Here is a 7,275-nt window from a genome sequence, read left to right as displayed (position 1 = left end):
TGGAGACCCGAATTTTCATCGTCCTGTATGAGACTCGAGTCGTGCCTGCAGCAGGTCGACAACTGGTCATCTCCGCCTTTTGGAATTTTTTCTCTTCTACATCAAGTTCGTTTTGCACTCTACGGGCCGTGGCCATGCTAGCGTATGGGTCAGTTTTGGCATCCACGGAGCTCTGGCACAGGACTGCGACGCTTATTAGTTTCGTTTCACGTCAAAGGAGCTGAGCATCGACTGGGACATGAAGCACACCGGAAACAACTGTATTAACCCCGTGTTGTGGACTTAGCATTGGCAGCTGACATGTCTCTTGAATCATCCTCAGTACTCCATGCGATTAGGCCCGTCCTCGGAGAAACAAATTCCATTGAAAGAATTGTGCATGCATGCGTGCATCTAAAATCCTCTCGTGAGGGACTTAAGCTTTCAATATATCACTTCGAGGAGCGTGTTCCTGCCCCAGTAACGTCAGCTGCGATGTCAGGATGCCGTCCAGGTAGACGCCATCGAACAGAAGCTTCGCTCCCCGGCTGGGCATTAGACAAGACATGAGTGTCCGATGGTGTACAAGCATGCTGTCATGTTTCATGCTGCGCTGGCTGTGCGTTTCGTTATTCGTGCTTAGGACGGCCATAACAGATTCCGGGTTAGCGCTGCGAGAACCTCGTGGGCTGGATACAGGGCACAAAGTTCGACGAACTGTTGGACTGGCATCCAGACCGATTTGTCCCGCAGCCCAAAGATGTGATTGCATTTTCTACGGTCAGCGACCGCTGGGGCTCTGAAGGGCAAAATTGCTGAATTTTGGTCGGAAGCGTCTGGTGGCCCGTTACCACTTGACTCACATTTGCGAGTCAGGGACGACTGTGGAGAGTGTTGTTGCCCTGGGACACGAGATGGCGCGGGAATAACAGGCTGACAGGCGCGCCGACGCAGCTGTGCTTAACAGCACCCACATGAGAATTTCAAGAGAAAAATTGCGAAAATCGGCATCTGATTTGCCGAAAAATTTGTCACCAAGACTCAAAGTGCGTGCGACAAGAAGGGGCTGTGAAAAGTGAAAAATTAAGCAGTGCATTCGTGTAGAGCGATTTATCGCAAGCGCGCATAAATTTCTCCACTCTCATAAGAACATCACATTGCTATTCTCTCGTGCTAAGGACGGCCATATTCAAATTTTTAACATTTTTTATAATTTCCCATTCACACTTCACCTCCATTTCTCCACATTTTCATATTCACATTCTCTCCCTTTTGACGAATGCGCGTACTGCGCCACGCTCGTTCTAGCAGAGGATAGCTCCAAGTCCTTACCAAGGAGTAAGCAGTCCGTGTCAGGCCGGGCCTAACCCAGGCTGTGCCAGTTCTGTGTCAGGCCAGGCCTAACCCAGGCCGTGCCAGTTCTGTGTCAGGCCAGGCCTAACCCAGGCTGTGCCAGTTCTGTGTCAGGCCAGGCCTAACCCAGGCCGTGCCAGTTCTGTGTCAGGCCAGGCCTAACCCAGGCTGTGCCAGTTCTGTGTCAGGCCAGGCCTAACCCAGGCCGTGCCAGTTTCTGTGTCAGGCCAGGCCTAACCCAGGCTGTGCCAGTTCTGTGTCAGGCCAGGCCTAACCCAGGCCGTGCCAGTTCTGTGTCAGGCCAGGCCTAACCCAGGCCGTGCCAGTTCTGTATCAGGCCAGGCCTAACCCAGGCCATGCCAGTTCTGTGTCAGGCCAGGCCTAACCCAGGCCATGCCAGTTCTGTGTCAGGCCAGGCCTAACCCAGGTCGTGCCAGTTCCGCAGCAATACACGACATCAGAATGTAGTCCACCAATTATATCGAGGTCATATTAATTACTTAATCAGATGTAAAAGGCAGTTATTCCCGCCATGGGCGGCAGTATCTTGCCATTTTGCATGTTGATGCGATCATCGTGAAAATCCGCAGGAAGGAGAATACAAAATTGCTCGGAGAACAAAAGTTGAATAAAATGAAACCAGCTGTCGTATTAAAACCTTCATTGTTGTTTTATTTAGTTTGCGTGCCATCACTCACGTTGGAATTGCCTTGTTAAGCGCGGTGCCGTAACTGGCAGAACGCACCCCATGTTGTTTCATCATTAGTCCTTTGTCACAGCCCGCTTCTTGTCTTACGTCAGTAACGTAGCTTCCTAGTCCTTCCTCCTTTCTTTCTGTGTTAACCCGCGTTTGCCTTAATTGTTAATACCCATAACGGCCGACACAAACAACACGCTGTGTTGTGGATATGAGTGCTAAAGTGCAAATACAAATACCGTAAAGTTGCCATCGGCGAACGTCTGCAGCACGGGGTCCGTCGAGTAACGATGGCAGAAGCCGTGCGGTGTGAGCAAGAGGTGATGGCTACAGGACCGACATTGGAAAAGCTGTCGCTTGATGATGTGATCCACCATGTTGGGGTTTTGACAGGTTGGATGGCGCGGAAGGCTTGAATGAGCGCGTGTCCCTGTTTTTTTTTTTTTAAAGATTTGGGCGGATGCTTGTGTGTCTGCGATGACCGGGCACATCGCACTGAGTTGGACAAGAAATCGTCCATGTGCATGGTTACCCTCCCAGATCCTAGGGAGCATTCCCTTAGTACCCCGGATGCAGAAACCATCCGAAGCCGCGGGCGGCCGAGCTACGCATGATCGAAATAGCGCATCTCAGAACGTCAAGGTTGAGTGGTGGCGCAGCGGCGTAACACAGGTCCCTTACGCTGGGGGTGGCTCTCGACAGATGGGACCAAGCCCCGGCGAGAGACATCGCCCGCGGCCCTTGGTCCCGCGCACACAAGAGAAGCCTTTGAGCTCGTGCCCAGTCAGCTGAGGAGAGACGTGCGCTTCGTTTCGCGCTTGCCCACCGCAGCACTACGAACTCTGCGCCAAACCGCATGTCTTTCTTACGCCCTGATGCATGCCAGGATAGCAGGGCGCATGTCCGGATGCGGCTCAGGCCACGCTCTTTGACCGATCTGTTGCCCGTTCCCTCGGAGAGCAGCGCAGCGCTTCGCCAAGCGGCCCAGCGTGGCTGCCGGAGCGAGGACAGCTGCTCGCGCTCCGCACGGCGACGCGCTTCGCACGGGCTGGCGCTGGCGAATCATAAACGGTCCCGCTGAGAGGGCAGCTGCTGGCGTTCCGCATGGCGACGCGCTTCGCACGGACCGGCGCTGGCGAATCATAAACGGTCCCGCTGAGAGGGCAGCTGCTCGCGCTCCGCATGGCGACGCGCTTCGCACGGACCGGCGCTGGCGAATCATAAACGGTCCCGGAGCGAGGGCAGCTGCTGGCGTTCCGCATGGCGACGCGCTTCGCACGGACCGGCGCTGGCGAATCATAAACGGTCCCGGAGCGAGGACAGCTGCTGGGCCCCGCATGGTAACGCGCTTCGCACGGACCGGCGCTGGCGAATCATAAACGGTCCCGGAGCGAGGGCAGCTGCTGGCGTTCCACATGGTATCGCGCTTCGCACGGACCGGCGCTGGCGAATCATAAACGGTCCCGGAGCGAGGACAGCTGCTGGGCCCCGCATGGTAACGCGCTTCGCACGGACCGGCGCTGGCGAATCATAAACGGTCCCGGAGCGAGGGCAGCTGCTGGCGTTCCACATGGTATCGCGCTTCGCACGGACCGGCGCTGGCGAATCATAAACGTGCAGTCAAATATAGGAACTGTCGATAACTCGCAAGGAGAACACGGAACTCATGATCTAGCAGTATGTGCTGATTTTTAACTGTCTTGCAATATTTTCAATGCTGCCGTTTTCGAATTTTGATTGGCTGTAGTTCTGCTGCGACCATTTTGCGGGAAGTCTGACTTACGCATAGTTGACTTCGTGATGGTATGAAACCAATTGCTCATCGCCAATCGCAAGAAGCACGCACTATTATCACGGACGGCAACGGAATAAGGAGCCACCAATGCGAGGGAGACTCACCATGATTCACCAACGCTGAGGGTGTCGTCTTCCGTGGGTAAGAGTCGCAACTGGAGTGACCTGACTTTACAGGCTACGACCCTGAGCAACGCGTAGATGACCATTGGGCTCTCCCGCCATGCACCAGACAATGCACCATGTTTTATACACACACACACACACACACCACACACACAACACACACACACACACACACACACACACACACACCCACACACACACACACACACCACACACACACACACACACACACATATATGTATATGTATATATATATATATAGTATATATATATATATATATATATATATATACATACATTTATGTGTGTGTATGTATATATGTACATAACTTACCCCCTGCTTCCCACTGAGAGTGTGTTGGGTTGTCCCGCCCGGCCGTCCCCGCACGTGGGACCCCAATTCCCCCTGCCCATGTTGGATGTCCTGGCCGGCTGGGCTCACAGGCATTAACGACACAGGTTCTAGAGAGCAGTGACGGTGCCGACAGTGTTTAGAGAGCGGACGTTTCAGTGCTAGCTGACTAGCGTTACCCGCATATCGAAATCTGACCTTGGTTCCGGACATGATTCGTCCATGCAAGCATTCTTGAACCGTTGATGATTCACATTCGTTCATGCAAACAAAAACGTTAGTTTTTTGTTAGTTGGTACAACCAAGTTAAGTTCAGTCGTCAAACTGTACAGAGTCTAAGTTAGATGGTCGAAATTTTTGGGAGCATAAGAACTCAAGCGGCAAAACACGTGCTGCATAGAAGGACTTACTATCCGCACTGGTGGTAACGGTCGTCCCTAATTAAGATGAAGGGTGACTGGGGGGTTGGTCTGCTTGCTTATTTCCAGTGGCGATCTTTGTATCGCGACAACCTCCAGAAGATAAGGCCTCTTTCTGTTTGATGATGATGTTTTGATGCCTGTGTTCCTGGTGAGGTCGTAGTCTGAGGTGGGGTTCCGACCGTGTTCTTTTCTTATGTGCCCTTTTGGAGCAGCGTCAGCCAGCTGCGCCGTCAACCGCCCTGAAAGTGTGATGGTAGTGACATCAACGTAATTTGACTACTTAGGAGTCTGCAATCTCCTATGTCACAACAGAACTGTTTATTTGGTACGTTGGTATACTACGTTGGTTCGTTTCAAGGGGTCAGATTTGTCCATGAGGTCATTTCTTATAAGTTGGTTGACCTTCATGTTTTTGTAGCAGATGGTGGGTGTTATCTTGTCGTCCTGGCTTGACGTTGGCTTGAGGCTTGACGTTGTCAAGTATTATTTTCTTCAAGATACGCTCGTCTGTCTTATAAAACCAGGCATTTGATTCTGATAGCACGGTTTGATTTGATTTAGCTGATATTTGATGGCGGCAGTTTTGTCTGATATCATACGTGCGGCAAAATTATCGAAATATAGCATACATATATATATATATATATATATATATATATATATACTGACGAGTTCTACTCAATTTGCGCAAGAAATTTCTACATGAGCTTTCGGAATGTATGGTTACGGCCAGCTTTGATGCTTGGAACCTTTTTAAAAATATTCCGCAGAAGGGATCTCTAGCCATTTGCGTGAAAAGTTTGTGTCCGGGCTTTCGAGCTGTCCGGGCTTGCGAGCTGTCCTGGGCTTCCGAGCTGTCTGTGCTTGCTGAGCTGTCCGGGCTTGCGAGGTGTCCGGGCTTGCGAGCTGTCGGGGCTTCCGTAGCTGTCTGTTCTCCGAGCTGTCTGGGCTTTTCGAGCTGTCCTGGGCTTGCGAGCTGTCTGTGCTTCCGAGCTGTCGTGCTTCCGAGCTGTCCGGGCTTGCAAGCTGTCCGGCCTTCGAGCTGTCTGTGCTTGGAGCTTCTGGGCTTCCGAGCTGTCCGGGCTTCCGAGCTGTCCGGGCTTCCGAGCGTTCGGGCTACGTTCATAGGGCTTTACTGCGGCTGTTTTCGCTCTATACTGAAACTCGCTGTCACGAACTCCCTTCCTTATCTTCAAAGGCAAACTGCATGAACAAACAGAAGGCGTGGGGCTGGGAGCAACACAATCTCCAATTGACCCACTTTTGCCAATATCTTTACGGGCTTTCACGATAACCAGTGACTATGCACCCTGCCCCCCCCCCCCCCTCCCCTAACATTCGAACACCACTCTATCGGCGATAGATTGACGTCGCCTATCTGTTGTTTCGACAGAGTTTGCATACTGAGCAATTTCTCACTTCTTTTAACGTCCAACATTCTAGCATGCAGTCACGAAGGAGCGAAGAAATGAAATTGGCTGTTTGCCTTTCCTGAATGTGCGAGTTCGAAAGCTACAAAGGCAATTTGCAAACCTTCTGTCGATAAATTGCCCAACGTTCAAGTGGTCTTTGACTGAGCCTTTCTCATTTATTCCCGAGTTTTTTATTTTTCACATTCACATTACATTCACATCACATTACATTTACATTACATTCCCTATGTGGTATAAAAACGGGTATTTACAGCGCTTTCCATTGAAGTTCCAATTATTAACTAAAAAAACAACAACAAAGCCCCACCGCTCACGAAGGCCTAAGGCTGAATTAGTATTTAACGCTGCCTTTTTTGGAAAACAGTCGATACAAGTAAAAATGAGATTGCCAGCCTGTTACTAGGTTTTCAGCCTGTTCTGTCCCCTAGAATCATCATATCAGTGAACTGTTGGACCTTTCTTTTAGCTAAAGACAAGCTTCCCAAATGTTCTGTCTCCGCAGTCCTTCATGAACACTGCTGCGCTCCGTGTCGAACATCTTAGGTGGCTCATCCTTCGTATTTGCACTGCAGAGTGCAGCAACATTTGGAAAGGTCTGACCGTGCAGGTAGCATTCTGTCTAACCGAGGCCCTTTGCCCATTACAAGACCAGTCATTTTCGTGTGCTATTCACTTTAACATTGAAAACTATCCCGTGTTAGGACGTTGCAGTAATGCTCTCGATCTTAGGATTTTTGAATTACTTCATATTCACCATAATGCCGTCATTGGGGTCTATACATTCTTTGCAAGTAATAAGGCAGCCCTTTTCGTACCGAGTCAAAAGGATATTTCGTCGCGTGATTTCTGTATTTTTTTAAACTGTTCTGCTTATGCGCGAAGATGTCGTGTTAAATTGTGTTAACTGTGACCGTTGTCATGTCTAGCGACATTGGTTGAATGTTCTAGCATTGCATTGTGAATTGATTGAACTTCTGCTATAGTACTCGTCCTGATGATGATACGCATGCATCGAAACGTTGAGAACTACATAAATGATAGTGACCAGTGTTTATGCCAAAGCATTTTCGCGTCCTCTTGCTTGCCAAGGATGTTCCAGAGAGAGAGAGAGAGAGAGAG

The sequence above is a fragment of the Pollicipes pollicipes genome, unplaced genomic scaffold (assembly GCF_011947565.3).
Source record: "Pollicipes pollicipes isolate AB1234 unplaced genomic scaffold, Ppol_2.1 Scaffold_4002;HRSCAF=4701_pilon_pilon_pilon, whole genome shotgun sequence".
Lineage (NCBI taxonomy): Eukaryota > Metazoa > Arthropoda > Thecostraca > Pollicipedomorpha > Pollicipedidae > Pollicipes > Pollicipes pollicipes.
Note: the sequence above shows the minus strand (reverse complement) of the source record.